This window comes from Pararge aegeria, chromosome 5 (assembly GCF_905163445.1).
Source record: "Pararge aegeria chromosome 5, ilParAegt1.1, whole genome shotgun sequence".
Taxonomy (NCBI): domain Eukaryota; kingdom Metazoa; phylum Arthropoda; class Insecta; order Lepidoptera; family Nymphalidae; genus Pararge; species Pararge aegeria.
The window spans coordinates 20,342,127-20,364,204 of NC_053184.1; positions in this window are offsets into that span (position 1 = coordinate 20,342,127).

Sequence of the window (22,078 nt, forward strand, 5' to 3'; positions counted from 1 at the left end):
CACAAGCGCACCACCCTGGAGAGGCTTCTCAGACAAACAGAGGTCTACAGTGGAGCACCATGCCCGTGGATCCGTATCTTGATGTTCAGGGTTGAAATCAGGCAGCGATAATTTCGGCGATGAGGGTAGTTTAATTGCCTCGATTAACTGCTTCATATTTTGGTTTTGTAAGTCCAGTAATGCACTCAATAAGTCATCAGGCTTCTCCGGAGCCCGAGCCGATCCCACATCTGATAACGGAGGCCGCGGTGGCACCTCATTATCGTGGGCGAGTTCTTCTTCTTGATCCGATTGCATAATTGTGGGTACTCGGGCAAATAAACGCGAGAAGCTAATCACATGATTTATTGCACACAATATTTCCACTTCGAATAATAATTAACACACTGTAGTTCACACAGATATCACTTTTAAACACTTTGTAAATAACTAGGTAAATAGCACTATGTAGCGAACGATGGGTTTGGCGCGGCGGTGTGACTAGAGACCATGCTCCACTAAGCTCTCAACAACAACTGTCCACCGGGCACCAGCCCTACTCTAAACAAATCGTCAACCCCCGCCACACCAACCCCACCCAGGTTTGAATGTCAAACTCAACCGAACGATTGAAGTCAATTGAGTGATTAAATAAACTAGAACAAACAATACCTGAGTTCGCACATAGACGGCGCTTCTCAATTTTGTGTAGTACAACTATTTTATAACAGATGGCGTTCTAAATAATAATCACTTTAATTTTAATCTCCGACATATTTATATGAACCACCTAACTCTCGCCTTAAGCAGCACGCCATCGGTTGGCTGCAAGAGATCGCTATGTTATACACATAGCGATCTCTTAATCTATCTAGGCCTAATCTCTAAGGCCGCCTAATTGTATACATCGTGTAAACTAGTTATTGATAATTTTTCCTGTATTTTCAATGATTCAAGGGTTTCTGATTGAACTGCACTACAAGTTTATTTTTACTTCTAATATTGTTACAGTCCACTTTCTTTTCAAAAATTTCGTTCAAATCTTCTCGGTTCCGAAAGTTTTCATATGCATTTTAAATGTATAAACAATTGATAATATACTAATAAAAACTTTAAAAAAAATCTATGGGGTTGGTTGGTTGGTTAGGACGTTAAGTTTTCAAATTTATAATAGTAATTAGTATAAAAAATCTTACCTACCTACCCATGTTTTTATTCTACAATGCTGATACGATTATACAAAAACTGAAGCAGAGAAAATGTTCATTTTAAACATTTAACTGTAAGTTGGTAAGTATTTGTATTGTTTGTCGTCGCGACGCCTTCGCGGATAATAAGACATGCTCTGTTTAGCTTCATGCTCTCCCAGTCTCAGCGCCCCACTCAAACAGCCAGACATCATTATTTTAGGTACCTTTGAATTTCCATCGTCATACTAGTGACTCGTTTGATATCAAACGTCTACCTATTTTTTAATTTATTTATTAGCAAAAAACTAAAACTAACATAAAAAGGACAGTACGTGCACCAGAAAAACTAATCTTTAAAGAGATTTCTTCCAGAAGCCCGTGTGAGTAAAATTGAAGAGTAGAGCTGAGTAGGTACTTACAGATATAACAGATACGAATAGAATACAGATATACAATACATAGATATGCACAGATTTATTATAAATATCAAATGTAAACTATAATGTAAATAAATATGATAATATATTAAATTCAAAATGTTAGGATTTTTTTTTATTTGTTCACATATAACAATAGCAGATAAGGCGGAGAAATATCTGTACTCTTAAGTTTAAAACCTGTGCCAGAAGATCTCGCTCTTCCCTAACATAAAAAAAAAATATTTTTATTTAATCTATATTAATATATAAATCTATAGAGTTTTTTACGGTTGTTCCGTTAAAACTATTAAACTTTACATCCGATTGAATTGAAATTATGCATCCATGTAGAGGATACATTGGCTTAATGGATAGGCTAACTTTTTTATAAGTGTTAAATCTCACTCAAAGTGTATAGCGGGGGCGTTAATGATTAGAAAAAATAATAAAAAAAACTAAATTTTAAATTTTAACTCTTTTAGACATGAAATTTGGACAGAATATTTTTGGGCTTTGTTACGAGCAAACAAGAATGGATTGAATGAAGTTTAAATTAAAAAAACGGTTACGGGGGTGCTAATGAAAAAAAATTAAAATTTTATACTAAGATTCCCACAGACTGAAAATTTAATAAAAGTTTCATGTTTGTTAAATTAAGGTCACTTACAATCAGATTTCGAAAAATTTTAGCCCTAGAGGAGATTGTGGGGGTAAAATTATTTATATAATTATAATTGTTGATAACATCCTAAAGGTTTTTTTATAGTAATATATGATGGACCAAGCTGTGGTAACCTGAGGTTAGTGAAAAACCATAATTTGTTACATAAACAGAGGAACACTTTGAATGCCATGCAAGGAACACATCCTATGAAATGACAGCCTTCGGAGTAGAACGCAGCTAAGCAGCTTAGCAACTTAAATAGGCATGGGGGTAGTAGGGACTTCCGTGGACAAGCTTTGCCACAAAATGCTTTAATAGGTGCTACTAAAACATTAAGTGCGGAAGAGTCTATGTAAGATTTGCAGTCAATGATTGCAACTATCTATAATTTCCAAATAATACTGGTGCCTCTGGAAGTAGGAGGGACATCTTTAGTGCTAAAACACATATCTATATATATATATAAATGTTATGTTGGTTTATGTACGCTTCAAAAACCCAAAAAGTTCTGCAATGAGCGGGCTGAAATTTTAGCATGATATATAAATACGCATCAAGGATTGTTTTTATCTATTTTTCTCAATCATTCAATCACAATGTGCCACAGCGAAGCGTGGCAGGGTACAACTAGTAATATAATAAATTTATTTATAAGTATATATACTAATAAACTAATTATATAAATTATTGATTTAGCCTTGATTTGAACCCATTCAGGGAGGCGTATCACAAAGAATATTGTGTGGAAGAGTAGGTATTCCGAAGTCAGGCGGACAGGTACAGGAAGGCAACAGGTTTATAGTAATAATTGACCGACTATCGGCTAGAAGCAGAGCAACACTTCGCAGCGTGTGCAAGAAACAAGTCCAGCAACGTGCTGCCCTACTTCCATCTAACTGTGGCGTAGGTGATGAGCCTCATGCGCCCGTAATTACACCGGCAACCACAGAAAGCGGCCGAAACTTCCCCGGACGGCTCTGACACAAAAACTAACGATTAAAACCTAGTCGGGTTACTAATAACGCTACGGTTTCTTGTGTCAAATCGTCACTCTATCACCTTGGGATCAACCCAACGTCTATCTTGGTTTATATTATCCATTTGTAGCTAACGAGTTAAATAAGAGGCGCTTATTTCAAAATCACAGATTTACGTACTTCAATTTTAGTATCTAAAATGTTATTGTACAGATATTATTTAAACTAGAGGGCGCGGTTATGCAAATCCAGTGTTTAGCGAGCTTACGGCATTTTCTACAGAGACATTGAATTAACAGCTTGTTCTATCAGCTTGTTTTTAGTTACGAGAAAAGGTTTTGAGCTCGAGAAAATTATCTTCTTTGTTCGAAGAATACAAATATTTTTTTATGAATCTCCCCGGAGCTATTTTTTATCACGTTTTTATTAACTCGCTTTCTTTTCCTTCTCCTCGGTACAAATTATGCAAAACTAGCTTTTATTTTTATTTTCTTATATTTGTTACTGGCGATTCGGTACAGAAGATTTATAAAAATTACCAAAGAGGTAATATAACAATGTAAAAAACCTACAAATATGCGTGGAAGATTTCATCTTTATCATTACTCCTGACAGCCTCCTCTCAGAATAAGAAGGGTGTAGGCTGAACACAAGTGCTGATTGGTAGACCACATTTTTGAGAACATTATAAAGAACTCCCAGGCATTAAAATAAAGTGATATTTTTAATTTCTTCAATCAAAAAACGCACATTACTCCGAAAAGTGCGTGCTGCGGATCGAACTCGGTCTCGTCTTGAGTAGGTGTATAATATCTAATCAACAGAGATATAATAAACCCTCAGGAAGGCTTACCAGGCAGTATCTCAGCTTAGGCGAAGATTAGGCAGATGGTGGAGTCAAATGTACGTAAACTTCCAATACTTTGTTATGAAAATTAAGCTTAATTGGCTATATTCCGCAAAAAACCGGATGATAAGTATGGTGTAATTTATAATTTACTAGCTGTTGCCCGCGACTTCGTCTGCGTTTGATTTTGTTTTAAAGCATTCAGTATCGCTAAGTCTTAAATTAGTATAGTAGTATTATATATATATAACATGTGACTGTCAATTAATTATAGAAAAATTATTTGCAATAAAATAAAATGGCGACTATAATTAAAAATCTAAACTATCCTATCTCTTAAGTTGGAACAGACTGCTCACGGTGTGCCAATTTAATTTAAAATCGGTTAAGTAGTTTAGGAGTCCATCGCGGACAAACATCGTGACAAGAGATTTATATATATTAAGATAATTTTTACCGTAATTGATTGTTAAGTATTTGTTACTTAACAATTAATGAATCGTTGTTAAGACAACATCTCCTGAGGATGCTTCTGTTTCGGAGAGAAACGCGCGTAGGCAGATCTTCGGCAATGTAGGGTACATCTTTTTGGTGTAGAGTTTAAAGATTGAAGAAATTATGAATTACGCCATTTAGATTCTCCTGTTTTAATAGCAAATTAAGCTTAATTTCTATAATATGTAAGGGAATTCCGCGTAATGCCTGCTTCTATCCAACACTTTCAGTTCAATCTATATTTAATTAAGGTTGAATTTTTTAATATCCATGAACCAAATTTGCACACTAATTTAGTAGAATGTTATGCTCTCTAAACTAACTATATTGTTTACCAACATTTTGATATTGTATAAACGTTCTTGCAAATAAATGATTATTATTATTATCGTGTGAAACCACCTTAGTCTTTCTACGGGGATTCGTCTTCACCATTGTTAACCGATGTTGTAGGCCTTTAGATGATATCGTATCAGGCTAGGTCGACTAGGTTCTATCTTACAAAGGCATTACATGCCTTTTGTAAGATAGAACCCAAAAACCCTGGAGATTGAGTTGTTAAGGCGTATGTGTCTGCAATTACAGCGCCAAACACGCTCCTCAAACCGCAATGTACTAGGCGGTAGTATTTCTACGGACGAGCTCTGTCATAAAAAGGTCTACTACTTAATAGTTGGGATTAGATTAGGATGAAGGAGACATAGTCTCTTCAATTATATTTATGATATCTTGTTGGGCACTTGAGAAGTATGAGTATATTTCTATTGATATCCAATGGATATTTTAATGATTTTGGAAACAGCCTTGCGGAACGCATTTGATGCGATTTCCGTAGAAGAGCAACAGAAACCGTGTACACGGACTTGTGTACCTATTTTATTTACTTTCACAGTATTATGTCCTAAGTTATTTAATTATGGGGTACTGCAGAAGAGGACTGTTCGTGCAATATATAAAATGGGACCAAGAGAGTCATTAAAGGATAAACCTAAAGAAGTTAAAATAATGACGGTGCATAGTCCGCACATATTTGAAAATTAAATTTATTATCGGATTTCACAGGTAGATACCTAAGTAACTTTATTTTTAACGTGGTGAACGGAAAAATAAAACGCACAAAATATTCGCGGAAAACTGCTATTTATCAATAATGCAACCTTAGCTTTACATGTAGGTTTATCCAGAAATTTTGTACTTCAAAGACGTGTGTCTTGATATAAAAGAGAATAAAATGAAGGTAAGGTTGTTTTATCAATTTCTGCGTATTCATTCCCAAGGGGCAGAATGGAAGGATTAGTAAAAATAAATAAAGTAGACATCTCCGCTCGACCGTGGGATTACATCGTTTTCTGAGGACATTTTATTTACATTCGTGTCTTACGAGTAAATTGAAACTTCTATTTAAGTACGGATACGCTATTTAGAGATTTAGGATTGGCCAAGCAATATATTGGGGTGAGCAAGAATTGGCTAAAAGTCAACTGGCTTCGAGAATAGCCTTGAGCCAGGAACAGACATAGATTTTCATGCCTTGAGATGAGGGTTTCGTACCGTCATACTAAATATGTTTTACGACTGACATTTTATATTATGCGTAGACCTAATTAATAATCAGAACAGTGGTTAGGACTTCGGCTTCACTTTGGGGGCACCGAGTTCGACTACCTGCACCTATAACTTTTCTGTTATAGAATTCCGCAAAGCAATTAAAGAATCACTTGCTTCAACGGTGAAGGAAAACATCGTGAGGAAACCTGCGTGCTTGAGAGTTCTCCATTATGTTCTCAAAGGCCACCAATCCGGACTGGGTCAGAGTGGTGGACTTTGGCCTAAACCCTTCCCACTGCCGGTACCCTGCAGTGGGCCCGTAATGGGCTGATATGATGATGATGATGAATAACCCTAAAAAGAAAGTTCAGGTTCACTTAGTGGGCTATGATCCAAGAAATTAAATACTTCAAAAGTCAACTTCTAAAGTGGCCTAGGTTTTTGAAATTTCTCTTGTCTGGTCTGATGGGAGGTTTCGGTCGTGGCTAGACTGCAATCTCACCTAGTGCTAAAAAAATAATGATGCAGTCTAATCGGCCAACCTGTTAGAGAGTATGGCAGTTATATTAAACCCATATCCCTAATCGGGCTCTACGCTAGACTTAGCAGCACGTGTTTGTCAGTAAGGTGGTAACTAGCCACGCACTGAAGCCTTCCACCGGAACAGACCAGAAAAAAATCACAAATTGCCCTGCTGGAAATCGAACTCGGGACCTCTAACTTAAACCCACAACGCTCACCAAAATAGTTTGGGAAATCAAAAATATTTAATAACAAAGATATAATATTAAAGCTTAAATTACACGATCCCGCTTCGAGATGGGGTAGTTTAGTGGAATATCATAACATGCGGGAGGCAAGCTGTCACTGCTCATAAAGCTCTCGCCGCTACATCAAAGGAGCTGCCGCCGGCTGCGTCGGATAGATGCCCATAAAACTGTCCCGAGTGGTTTTATAAAAACACTAATAAAGCCTTCATAACAATGTATACCATCTAGATTTTGTCATAAATACTAGCCGTTGTAAGTGACATTGTCCTCGTTTGCCCTCGGTTTCCTAAATAAACAGTTTTTCCAGGCTAAAAATTCCAAGTATCTCCATGCCACATTCGTCCGGTGCTCAATTCAGTCCAAACACGTATACGTTTTTAATCTTTTAAAGCAATTAAAATATCACTTAGGACAACTGAAACAATTTAAGGGTGAAGAAAAACATAGCGAGAAAAACTAAATCTGAGAGTTCTCCATAAAGCCTTCAAGGGCGTATGAAGTCTGACAATAATTCGCACTCGGACAGCACAGTGGACTACGGCCTAAAGCCTTCTAATTCTGAGAGCCGTTAGTTAGTTATTTTATTTCACATAACATAAACTACATATTTTTAATTCCCCAATTTGCTACTTCTTAATATTTGGAATGGAACAATGTGTCGATTCGATAGGCTGTTTAAAAATAATAATAGATAAAATCACTTTTATTTCAAGCTCGGATTTAAATACATTGAAACTATCGCTTCAGCGGTGAAGGGAAATATAGTGAGGAAACCTGCATGCCTGAGAGTTCTTAATGGCGCGTAAAGTCCACCAGTCCGCACAGGGCCAGCGCGGTGACCTTCTATACCCTTCTCATTGTGGGAGGAGTACCCTGTAATGGGTTGATATGATGAATAAAAACAAATATTGATGTTCTGTTGTTGATATGATGACCTTTCAAGTTCCAGTTTTAAAACTAAATGCTTCTTTACCGCGAGGCGTTAACAATAACGATATCACGGACATATTTTTTTTAGTTCGGATCATAGATGTATTGATATGCATAAAAAGCGTCATGCATTCAAATATCAGCATCCTGCAATTTTCCGCAAAACGGCCGAGCGACAGCGTCTAGTTGCAAAAATGATATTTTATAAAATTGCCTTTTCAAACAAAAACCGTTCCAGGCGGATGGGTTATCGCCGAGTGCCTACTCAACCGGATATACTGTCGCTGGGACGGTGATTTTAACATTTTTATAAATCCGGTGACGAATTATTATTGAGTATAATTGATCGATGAAATGCTGATAGCCCAATGGCCTTTCGGGGGGAACGAGTTCGAACGAGAACGGTATAAGAACATAGACCCACCACGCTGCTACAACGCAGGCTGGTGGGTTTTATAGACCACAAATTAATAACCGAGGGCTTAACGAGCTCTCCGAGGCACGGAGAATGACACAATGCCGAACAATTTTTGGCTTCGAACCCAGGACTGCGTGATCCGTAGTTGATGATGCTAACCATTAGACCAATGAGGCAGTCAGTAATAGATATTAATACTCAGTCTTTTAAAAATGTTAGATTTCATTTGTAGTAAGTTATTTGAGTATACAAACTCTATTCATACCAACAAGTTTCTTAACACTCCTCTCTCTTAAAGCTTATTTTTTTGGGAAGAAAACAGCGACCCTTCTATTTCTGGTTGACTAAAAAGATATCTTTTTGTCGCAATGCAGCATCGGCTATTCGCAGCGATCGTTTAAAAAGATTTGCATAAAAACGAACGATGTTTTCGGAAGCGATCCCGAAATAAAAAGTGGTAAAGCCAATAGCCATCGGAATAGGAGCTCGTGTCAGCGCGATGTAAGCGCCGTGAAATACTGCATTGTTTGTCCAATGCATAGATCCGAAGCTGTGTCACCAATAGTGATCTTTTAATGCCGCGAATTGAGATTGTGTATCCATTCTATTCTATTCGTGAATATGAAATGCGGGTATTTTGTGTTTTTTTTATAAATAACTAGTTGTTGACCACGTTTTTGTCCGCGTTTGTTACTACAAACAAACCGCTAAGGTTATTTTACAAATGCCTTGGGAACCCTTTATTATCCTGCGATATAATACCTATGATACTTTCCGTTTTTTCAACTAACTTTATGCCTACAACTCAAGCAACTTGGTTTTAAGTTAGGGCATGAAGGAAGGACATACATACAACCATACTTTCGCATTTATAATATTATAAGGATGGACGGACCAAGCAGATAGCTTGGAAAGAACTGAACCGAGGGTGAGTGGGGAACCATCTCCTTCAAACCGAACCTTTCTCGCAGGGCAAAAAATAAATAAATAAATATACTACGACAATACACACATTGCCATGTAGACCCAAAGTAAGTTTGTGTTATGGGTACTAAGATGACTAATGAATATTTGTATGAATAAAATACATAAATATTTATAATTTAAACATCCAAACACTAAAAAAAAATCACGTTCATCACACAAACATTTTGTAGTCGTGGGAAACGAACCCACGGCCTTGGACTCAGAAAGCAGGGTCGCTGCCCACTGCGCGAATCGGCCGTCGCCATGCCAGGAACACGTCCAATAAAGCGCCGCCCTGTGTCCATCAACTCAGGCGCAGATGTTAAGCCTCATGTGCCTAACAAGCAGATGGGCCACCTGATGGTAAGTGGATATAAGAGAGTAAGATGGTAAATCATCGCATATAAACAGAGCAACACTTTACAATGCTTCATCTGCAACATGCCGCTCTGTGTCCATCAATTTGAGACGTAGGTGACCCTCATGTGGGTGGAGTCACATCGACAACCACGTCATTCAAGCGTTGCTTAGAGGCGATGTTACTTTCCCGGACGAGCTCTGTCACAAAAATCTCTGCTTACAATAAGCTCTACACTATAAAGTATAATGCAACATAGCAACAGCCCTTCGTGTACAAGTGCTACTCGTATTCAGGTGTTTTTTTGCTTTAGTCCCCAATAGTACTGTTTGATGTACCAAACCTTAAGTAAAAGGTGACGAAGCGTCCGTGACCACATAGAATATTAAAATTACAAACTACCCTTTAGTAGCCGGGTGAAAAGTATTACTCAACACGTAGGTAACATTTTACAAACACGTGGAAATGTTTTATCATTCAACCGAAGTAATTACGACTCGGGTTGGGTCGGCCATCCGAAGGGAACCTCGCATTGAATTAATAAATTCCATTCGTGCCAACAAAAAGGTTGACAGGCCTCAGTAATACTGTTATTGCTGACCCCTTTAAGAGAATGTCAACTACAATTTCGTAGTAGTGGTAAAATGTTCTGCTGTTTCTTTTTTGGGTTTGTAAAGTGCTAGCTTCTGCACGCGACTTCGTCTAAGTGGACTTCAGAACTGAACCTAAAGCTTTGCTCGTTAAAAAAATTTAATCTTACCACGGGAACTATTTGAGAGATTGGTATAGAAAGTGCATGTACTTTTCGATAGCAAAGGTGCATACCAAATTTCAAAGCTGTCTGCCCGCGGCGTGAACTTCTTAAGAAATCGGGATAATAGGTAGCCTATGTTCTTTTCCATGTCAAAGGTTACATGCATGCCAAATTTCATCCAAATCCATTCAACCGTTTTTGCGTGATTGAGAAACAAACGCCCAAACAGTAACATCCACACTTTTACATTTGTAATAGTAGTAGGATATTAGTAGGACTAGAAGGATTAGTATTTTTACTAACTCTCCTTATACTCTGGAAACAAAAATGCCATAATCTTCAATCGCCTGTGGTGTACAGCATTGTCATTTCCAAACAGTTACCAACTAAATTTACACATTACTAGGTTTCTATCACGACATCCTACACGAATTACGGCTTTGAAACGTGGTCGCTTACTGTAAGTCTGATAAGAAGACGCGGAGATAGAGATAGTATCATATATATATTATTCGGAGTATCTCTACGTGATTAAATTAGAAATGATAAGATCCGTAGAAAAAGCAACCTGAGTTAACCGAAGCTTAACGAATCGCTAAAGTGGCGCGGCAAGGAGCTCGGAGAACAGACATTGGGGTTTCAAGGTGCTGGAATACGATATAGTAAGGTACGGTAACAAGGTCAAATGATAACTTTTTAAACGCAGTATGCAGTAAGCCAGTACCAGTAACCATTACTGGAACTGGCTACTCGCCAAATGTCTGGCGAACACCTGGCAGAGGGTCACTACCAGGTTCACAAGATATGAAGCGAGTCGCTAGATGCAAGCGACTTGAGACCGTGAAATTAGTAACTCCCTACAAAAAGGCTGTGTCCATCTATAAACGTCTTTAGACCGAATCACAGTACTGCTGTAATAAATAACTAGCGGACATGCGCGACTTCGTCCGCGAATGAGTCGACTTAAAAAAATAGTCGTATGTCCAATATAAATCCGAGATTCCAATATAAACGAATCCTAGCTTGATCAATTTATCGCCTCCGAAACCCCCTGTATACTAAATTTCATGAAAATCGTTGGAGCCGATTACGACCTTCTAATTAGATATGTATATATATATATATATATATATATTATATATTAATCGATAAAACACGAATAAAATGACATTTTATATAAATGAATCCTAGCTAGATCGATTTATCGCCCCCGAAACCCCCCGTATACTAAATTTCATGAAAATCGTTGGAGCCGATTCCGAAATTCCCTTTATATATATTTATATATACAAGAATTGCTCGTTTAAAGATATAAGATATAAAATAAATATACTACGACCAATACACACATCGACATTTAGCCCCGAATTAAGCGTTGCTTGTGTTATGGGTACTAAGATGACTGATGAATATTTTTATGAATAATTATAATATACATACAAACACTACTATTAATTATTATGAGTATCTATATATTTTATTGTAAGTTTATTATATGTATATATTGTATATGTATTTATATAGGTATATAGGTATATATGCATGTTTATTTAAATGCACCACCTACCTCTCTTCTTGAGCTGTGTTTAACGCCTTTGGTTGCCTGGAAGAGATCGCTATGTAGCGATAGGGCCGCCAAATTGTATACTTTTTGTTAAATTTTTACTTATAATTTTACTATATGTTTATGTGGTGTACAATAAATGTGTATTCATTCATTCATTCAAACACCCATAGACTGAAAAACATTAATATTCATCACACAAACATTTTCCAGTTGTGGGAATCGAACCCACGACCTTGGATTCAGAAAGCGGGCTTGCTCTGCCACATAAAGCTCTACTATTAAGTAGTGGTAGTATTACGAATGCTTACAACGACGCGGTACAAAATTCAGTCTCGAACATTGATGTACTTTAATCAACAATTATGGGTGATGAAAGAAATCGCATCCAACAAAATGAATATCAACATTAAACTTTTATTTGTCATAAACAAATTAAGCTTCCGTTTAAATAGGTATTGGATTGTATTAAACATTTTCTTTTCCAAAACAAAATGCCTATTATTCGTTTAAGCACGATTTATTAATCCCTCGGGATGGAAGGTGCGGGGATATTTATCATATTTCGCCTCCTGCGGGTCGTAAGTTGAGCGTTAATATTCGTTAATTAAAAACAACATCCGAAATTCCATTAATTTCCATTAAAGGCTAATCTTCCAATATCGGTGCCAGGGAAGACAAGGTGAGCAATATTGGTGACAGGAGGGGCATGGAAGGCTTTATTGGTGACAAGAAAGACAACGTCGGTGTCACGGTAAAATATAATGGGTCAAACAAATTAACATCGACGTCAGAGAGTGACAGATAATGGTAAATGCGCGAATATAATTATAATACCTATAGGCAGATATAAGAACATACAAAAACCGTGTAGACAGCTAATATTGAAGCATCAAAAACCACTCTACTTTAGTAGTGTTACTCGAACAGGCGGTTCAAAAACTGATAAATGGAATGAAGTGAATTCATTCCATTTATCAGGTGTAAAGTAAGACGTGCGCGGGGCGTTTTCACTGTTTTTGGAATGAGGATTCCGTATGATCTTAAATCTGTGACTGTGGGTGTAGAACTGCAATCAAAGCTTGAAATATTTAGATATGGTCTAAACTTTTTTGAGGACGTCACTGGCGCAGTGGTGAGCTATATGGTCTAAAAAGAGGTAGGATTCGATTCTCATTAGTGGCAATTTGGGAATATCAAAATTTTCTCTAGTCTGGACTGGCGGAAGACATTAGCCGTGGCTAGTACTAATCCTACCGTGCCGCTTAGCGATTTAGCGTTCCGCTACGACCCGCGTAGAAACTTGTAAGAGGTATAGATTTAAATGAATGCCAAACTCTTAACAGTTTAGTCCGCTACCGCCCGACTAGACTAGACTAGGCTTTACAATTTTTGATTAGTAAGATTAGCAACCTAGAAACTTTTATTATTTAACACTATACGTTTTGTCACAAAACATACCTACGAGAATGATTCTCCGTAGAGACATGGAATACGGAACACCGCTAAAAGGGTCCTTTGTTGCAAATCAAATAAGAGATCCGGAGGCGCGCGAACAAATCGACAAAGAAAGAAAGGTCTTTCAATAAATAAAGCTTGGAAATGTGTAAAAATGGCTTATGAAGCGCATTAGAATATTCTAGAGCCTTCGATTTACAATCATCATTAACCACCCACTACAAGCCCACTACTGGGCACGGGTATCATTTCAGAATGAGAACACCACGCTGATAATGTACGTATTTTTTCCTTCACCGTCAAAGCAAGTGATATTTTAATTGCTTAGATTAAAAACGCGCATGACTTCAAAAAGTTAGAGGTACGTGCTTGGTCCCCCAAGGAACGGAAGTTCAAGAACTACCCAATGGTAGTATCACCACGTATACATTTTTATTACATCCTAATAACTACAGTTTAAATTTTTAAATATTCCTGTCATTATAAAAGTTGTCAATATAATCATCGCACTGCCGGAAAAATAGACTCCTTCACTCCTGTGGATAGGATATAAACATGCAAAGCTCAAAAAACCCACCCCTGGCGCAACGGTGAGCTCTACGAATTTAAGTAGGACGTCCCGGGTTTTATTGACGGTACAGGCAATTTAGGAATTTATAATTTCTGAGTATTCTCTGGTCTAGTTGGGAGGCTTTGGCCGTGGCTAGTTACCCTACCGACAAAGACGTGCCGCTATCTTTTTAGTGTTCCGGTTCGATGTCGCATAGAAGCTGATTAGGGGTATGACTACCACATTCCCTAACAGGTTAGCCCGCTACCATCTTAGAATGCATCATGACTTACCACCAGATAAGATTGCAGTCAAGGGCTATATTGTAGAGAAATATACAAATAAGTGACAAACTTCAGGCTTTGGGTAACCATTCTTGAGGAATTAAGATTACGGTGTAATCAAGGCAAACAAAACATAATCTTGGAAATAGTTATACTACTCGGGTACTTTGACTAGTCTAACTTTTACGCGCTGCTGAACGCATCTCATGAATTAATTCCACACTACCATCGTCAATATAAGAACTTTAAGATTAAAAAAAAAGACCAAACCTCAAACCTCAACCTTATCGTAACCTAAAAGTCTGACTCTATGCTGCCCATATCTATTTGCTTTTAATATCAGAGGTACCATGAAATCTGAACCTCGAACTCTTTGAAAGGTATAACTGAAAGCAGTTTGAACTAATTATAGTAATTATCTCCTCTCTCTGATAAGCCTTATCTGGATAATTCACAATTTTTTTTACATACTCGTAGCGTACTCACCTACGCTTTTTTAAGTGACTCATATGCAAAATTCTTCTGTTTATAGTTAAACATTGCAGGCATTGAAGGCTTTAAAAATAAACCTATGTGATGTATTTTATTGCAATCAAAAGATATCAAAATCTGTTTCCATATGTGGCAAACATATTATTATTTTGTATGTATTCCTCGAGGAATAAACTTATACTTTTTACTCTCACGAACTAAAAGCCTAGTAAAACTTTATCTTTGTAATAGCTTTGTAAGAAAACACAAATGTTTATTACCAAAATAATGGGAAAAGGTTTATGTGTATATTCTCGTAGAGTTCGAGGAATTATTTTGATTACAATTTGTGATTAGTTTTTGTCTGGAGTTTAATTGACTTAGCTCCATTTATACCTTAACCTTTTTTGGAACTCAAAGTCATAACAAGTAATAAAGTTTACTATGTGTTCAGTTTCTATCCTAATCTAGACACGTGTAACCTCTATTTTCCTTCTTTCCTTTTACATGAGGCCAAATCCCAAACCAACCATCCAATCCCAAAAATATCGGTTTTTTTTGTAAAAGCAAATTGACACAATGCTTTAGATTTTTCGACTATATGGCTACATAGCGATCTCTTCCACGCAACCAATGGCGTAAAACTCAGCTGAAACAGACAACTCATAAATCGATTAAAAAACCTACAGGTAGGTTGAAATTTAGAATATCTTATCGATAAAACATGAAATACAAAATATGAAGCAAGCATCGAAATTTCCAGATAAAACAGCTTATTATCGCTAATTGCCCAGTTCCACTTTACGATTGGAATTCAGTGATCCATTAAAGGCAAATTAATGAAAGTAAAATGAGGCATGAGTACGCTCGCCGAGACCCATTGACTATTAAAAACGAGGTCGACTGAAAATACTCGGCAGTTGCTGTTAAGATAGTTGATTTTTTTTCTTCGATGACAAGTTCGCGCTCCACATATATTATTTTCCATAGTAATTTTTTAAAATACATACAAAGATATCGGAACCGGACTGGATTCGAACCAGCAACTCTATGATAATCGCGGCGCGACGTGGAATTCCGTGGCGGTCTGAGTCCGGCATGACACATTAGGGCTTCGCGAAGATCGATAGGAAGGATGTGGTGGTTATTGGAGTGGTGAGCTTAGAGTTATATATACTGGACAAGAAAGAGGATCTAATGGAACAGCAATTATTCTAAACAATAAATGAGGTAATGCCGTTTTAAATATAATACATCAAGAATAAAAGCAATAAAAAATCGTTCCCACTTATCAGATTTAGTAATAATTCAAATATATATGCCAACTGATAGATCTACCGATGTTGAAAAAGAGTACCGATGATGAAAAAGAGTAAATAATTGTATTACAGTAGTCCATGTATTTCATTGTTCATGATATGAATCCTATATTTATAATTTAAACGAGGGTGGAACTCGGAACTATGCGACAGTTATGTACAAAGCATTCACTCAGTCGTCGAGAAAGTAGTGATGTGGTAGTTGGTATCGATTGTACTAATAGATATGTTATAAGTATTTATACCGGCTTTTGCCAATTGCGGACAAAAGCTAATTTTTATGTTATATATTACAAACAATATAGAACTTTTTGGATTGCCCCAGTATGGAAGCTTTCAAGTAAACGAATAGAATCTAGTCTATTTGTTTTCAAAGTAACAATAATGATGGCGTACTAGATAGGTATGGAGTTAAATCTCTATTGATACATGATAAAAGACTAATTTCGTTATAATTTGTGTATAATTAGAGCATTGGAAACGTTATCTAATTTCTAATAATATTATAGTTTATGCGTATCTTCTTCACTGCATAGGCGGCAGCGTAGATCTACGGAAACCAAGTTGCTCGTCTTGAAATATCTATTAAGTAGTTTAAAAAGTAATTTAAGAATATGGATGAGTAAAAGATAACGCTGTAGTGGTTGGCATGATATTGATCAGAGGGGTTGAGCGGGTCAAGTGAGCGGTATGCATCTGTAATGTCTCTCATGCATGACTAATGTTCTCTCTTTGCATACCTGCAATGATATCGCATACCCATCATTGCTAATTTGAGAAACAAAATGCTTTAGGAGTTACGTTACGTTACGGACAACGAAAAATTAGCCAAATGTGTTACCTTTTATACCCGTCGTACTTTGCTATTACTTTGCTTTGCACTTGGCTATTATTAGTATTTTACCGCCGACGTAAAAACAACAGGGCGTCATAAATTTAAAGTGTCTGTGTAAGTGTGTCTCAAGATAATGACAATAAGCAGCATATACATATTTGAAAATGTAATGTAACATGTATGTTTTCAAATATACAAAAATATATGTAAATTTTAGAGAAAATGTGACTGCAATAATTTTAACATTAGAAGCAAAAATAAACTTGCAGTGTCATATACTAGACTAAATAAAATAAGTAATTCATTTAAAGGTACTCGTGATTGTATACAATTTTACAATTAATTACCAGTTGATACCTTGGAGATGTCTCTAAAAAGTTCAAAGTTTGTATTAAACGTAAGCTAATAGAAAAGTCCTAGTATAGTAATATATTAAGGACTACGTCAACAATAAAGATGCTTGGGTATAAATTATTGCTCTAACCAGGTTGCTTCTTTAATAGTTTTAAATGACAATGTCAGATGGTGATAACAAAAAAAAACAACCGGCTAAGTTTGTTGTGGGCTTCTTCTTAGACCAGCGCGCGTTTAGAACCCTCATAGCTTTAGTTTTGAGTTAACGAATTTAGTTATCGCCAACAACTCACTTCTGTGTCATATTTTACATGTAACGTTTGCATCAAAAGTTCCACCTAACCAACTTGCACAAATAGTTTAGTTTTTAATTATTCTTTTTATGTTATAGTGTAGTGCGTAGTGCTGGGTCATAGAAACCAAATAAAAAATTAAAAAAAGAGGTAACAGTTATAGGATAGGATAGGAAGATTTGTCTTAGTCAGTAACGTCCTTGACCAATTTGAACGTGAACACGTGATTTACAAAAACGCCTCACCCCTTTAAGCTTAGTTGCAAATTGTCTACTTGAAAACAAATGATTGTCACAAAAAGACTTTGTTAAACAACTAAGAAGCAAGAAATAAATATTTTCTACAACATGTTTTAAATCGGTGTCATGTAAAATGTAATTACAAGGTACTTTCTATTACGAAGTATATCAATACTAAGTATTTTTTACATTTCACTTGGCATCGACTTAAAAATGTTGTAGAAAATATTTATTTCTTGCTTTTTAGCTGAATAAAAAGTTGATTGTTTTTGGTCCGAAAATGTTAAAGATTATTTGCAGGTGGTGCTAAGAGAAAAAAAGACAAAAAATGAAAACTATCATATGGGATTGTATCCTTGATCCGAACTAATGGTTCCCAGGTTGTTTCGTTAGACTTGTGTAGCGATAGAGGAAGAGTTAGTTGTGAAATCAATATGTGCGCCATTGGCTTACAGCGACACCGAGGTTTAGAGGTCAGAGGTCACTGTGACAAGGGTGAGCGACTGGCAGTCGATTTCACGCTGAAGTAAATCCAAACGACACTATTTCTTTACTTAAGCCATCACTTCAAATGTAAGTCCTTCGGAAAGGTAAGTGTTCGTAGCCTACCTCTTTTCATGTTTATGAGTATGTTCTTTCTTTTAGTACTAAATATATACTAATATTCTAAATGCGAAAGTGTGTTAAAGTAAGTTGGAAGCACGGAGAGTGGTATGGGCTATTTTTGATTTTGGAAAACATTAAATTTCCAAGTGTGTGGAACATTCGTATTTTTACACCAAATATCGTCCTTCCTTAGAAATATCTTAAGAAAGTAACCAAACGGTAGAGGAATTCACCGAGCGAAACACCGCGGGGCGCTTGTGAGGAAATAAATATTTACTTATTTTTAATCCTAAATAACATTTTTGTGTGTCATTTGTTTATTGATTCCCCGTCGTTTGCGAACACTGTCAACGAAGATGATTCATAACCAAAATAAAATATATGCTTTTTTTTTGTAATTTTAAGTTAATAAAGTCTAAGATATGTACATAAAATATGTGTTTGTAAACATACACAAATGTACATTATATTTGTATTAATTAGTATAGTGGTAAAACTTCATCTCCCGTTTGTCTCTCTGTATGTTATAACACTTTCCTCATTTACTCTGACTTGGCTTTCTCCCTTCTCTCTCTCCCCCACCTTCACCCCTCTCCTTATCTTAAAACACAATTATAATGGAACAGTTGTCGGTAGTTTTTTTGAGGTAGAAAATAGGTTTAACCTTGGTTTATCCGTTCGCGCGGAAACCCTGGGATAAAAAGTATCTTATGTGTTAATCTAGATTATGTGTGCGCCACATACCTGTGCTTAGTTGTATGAATTACTAAATAATAAACTATAAAGAAGAAGATTAGGTTAGTATTTTCCTCTTTCGAGCAGCTACACGTAAACTTTTAAATAAACAAGTACAAATGGACTTATTATTATTGTCAAAATGCGTATTGTTAAAATTTAGACCGCCTTTGAGAACATTTTGGAGAATTCTTTCAAAATTCATTGCAATTTTCCTCACAAGTTTTTCGGTAATTTAAACATAAATTCTAGTGTTATTTAACCCCCTAAAAGGCACAAATCTTTGAAAAATTTGAGGTGCACGACAGGGTAGACCTCGGTTGCCACTAAGTTTGCCAACTAGGCAGATAAAAAGGATAAGTATATCCATTACATTTAAGTAGGTGGTAGAGGCAATTTTTGAATTTATAATTTCTGAATTTTCTCTGGTCTGGTCTTTTGGGAGGCTTTGACCGTGGCTAGTTACCACCCTACCGACAAAGATGTGCCTCTAAGCTATTTAGTGTTCCGGTGCGATGTCGCGTAGAAACCGATTAGGGGTAGGACTACCATACTTCCTAACAGGTTAGCCCGCTACCTTTACACTACATCATAGCTTACTATCAGGTGAGATGGCATCAAGGGCTAACTTGTATTGTAATGAAAAAAACAGAAATGAAGAAATCCGGGGTGCTAAGGATCTCCGACAGAGATTTCGCTGCCAGCCTAGACACCTGGACCTGGCAACATGTAATAATATAGCGGCATTAGATTTCTAATAACTCTTTAACAATAACCTTTTGACCTGCTGTAACGTAAGCATGGGTTGGGTCCAACTATGATGTTTATTGAGATGATAACATGATTGTAATTATTTTGTAACTTTAGAGTGTTTTCATATTTAATATTATATTAACACGACAAAACATCATTTTCCCTTACGAAAAATCTGTTATCTGCCGCCCGCGCGAGGAGAGGCGGGAGCGATCGGGATCCCGGGAAAGTCTAGATAATCCTCAAAATCCTTTATCTCATTTACGCTCTTAATCTCCAATAAAGGGATGCGGGTTGAGTGTGTAATATGGAGCGAAAAAGATATATCTTGCTGAGGGTACAGACAGTTTTTTTTTTAATTTTGAGTGTAAAAGAAAATTATGGTACAACTTTATTATGGCACCCTGCAAATATTTTTAATATTAAAGACTTCAGTTCCTACGATTAGTTTCGATACTTTCTACTTGTAAACACATCATCATCATCGTCACGTCAACCCATTTCCGGCCCACTAGAGAGCACGGGTCTCAATGAGAAAGGGTTAAGGCCGTAGTCCACCACGCTGACCTTTGAGAACATTATGTAGCTCTCAGACAGGATGTTACCTTCTTTTAACTTAGAAAAGTTAGAGGTGCGTGCTGGGATTCGAACTCGGCCCCCGAAAGTGAAGTGGAGCTCCTACTCAATGCGCTATCGCCGCTTCTTGTAAACACATCTGTTGAAAACTGTCTATTTGTTTTATTACTCATATTCAGCTGCATCTAAGCCCGCTTAATTTCTATAATGGCGGGTATTGTAGTTAACACGCTCCTAATTAATGGCGGCCATGTTGCGTGTACAACAGGCTATATACAAATTATCCGGCGTACATGCATTTATAATACGCCTGTAATTCATGCAGTATTCACGTATTTAATTAACACTGGTCCCCCGCGAGTTCGTCCGAGTACAACAGCTAATGGGTAAATTTGTCTTGTGCAAACTTTCATTTGACCACAGCGTAGCATCACGTCGTAGCTTGACTAAAAAACCGGCTAAGGGCGAGTCGAATTCGTGAACGAAGGGTTTTGTACCATTATCAATAAAAACGACAAAGAAGTATTGTCAGTTGTAGCCCCCATAAATAAATGTATATTAAATATACTTCGACACTACACACATTGCCATCCAGTCCCAAATTAAACGTAGCTTCTGTTATGGGTACTAAGATGACTTATGAATATTTTAAAGAGTAATATACATAAATACTTATAATACACACACACAAACATTTTCCAGTTGCGGAACGAACCCACAGCCTTGAACTCAGAGAGCAGTCGCTGCCCACTGCACCAATCGGCCGTCGTATATTAATTTTATTCTGTTTTTTAGTATTTGATAATAGAAATACATCTAAAAATTCAACTGTCTACTTGTCATTTTCATGAGATACAGACTGACGGACAGACAGACGGATGGACGGACAGCGAAGTCTTAGTAATAGGGTCAATTATACCCTTTGGGTACGGAGCCCTAAATATTGAGCTATCCAATACAAAAAAAAGTAGTGGTAGAGTTTTTTGTGACAGCTTTTTGTGAAAAATTGCCATGCTTATTTCTGCGGCTAAGCAACATCGTTGCAATGCTGTGATCCGGTCTGGAGGGCTTAATACCTACGCCTCAAATTGATGGACACAGGGCGGCATGTTGTAGGACGTGCTCCTTCCATGCTCTGTGAAGTGCTACTCTGTTTATAGACGATGGTTTTCCACTTATGGTGGGCCCAGTGCTGAGTCTGTCAATTAATACTTTTTAAACACCAACTGGAGAAACTAGCGCGTAGCATAGCGCGTAGTAGCACGTACTAAGAAATGAATGTCATCCCTTGTTTAACCATATGGGGGCGGCATTTTAATATATATTTGTCATCCTAAATACCAATTTTCATCGCTGTAATTTGAAAAAAACGGCCGAGAAAAGCTTTCTTACGTATTCTTCAATTCAATTCGCTTCAATTTAAGAAAAAACTTAATAGACAACCTTGCACTTAGCATACTTAGGTATTTGGCCAAGGAATAGTTTCCAAACTAAAATAACATGCAAACTCAAGAGCTATTGAAATTAAGTAGAGCGTTCCTACTAGCGATGAATACGAACTAGTTTACTCTTGAATTTCACACAACAATTGAATTGAATAGAATATAAATTTATTTATCAACTCTCCTCAGTGCTGAGGAGAAAATCTCCAACAAAAGAACATTAAAACGTAGAAAAATTAAAATACCTGCAATGGCAAAAGACAAAGTAAAGGGATTATTCGTTA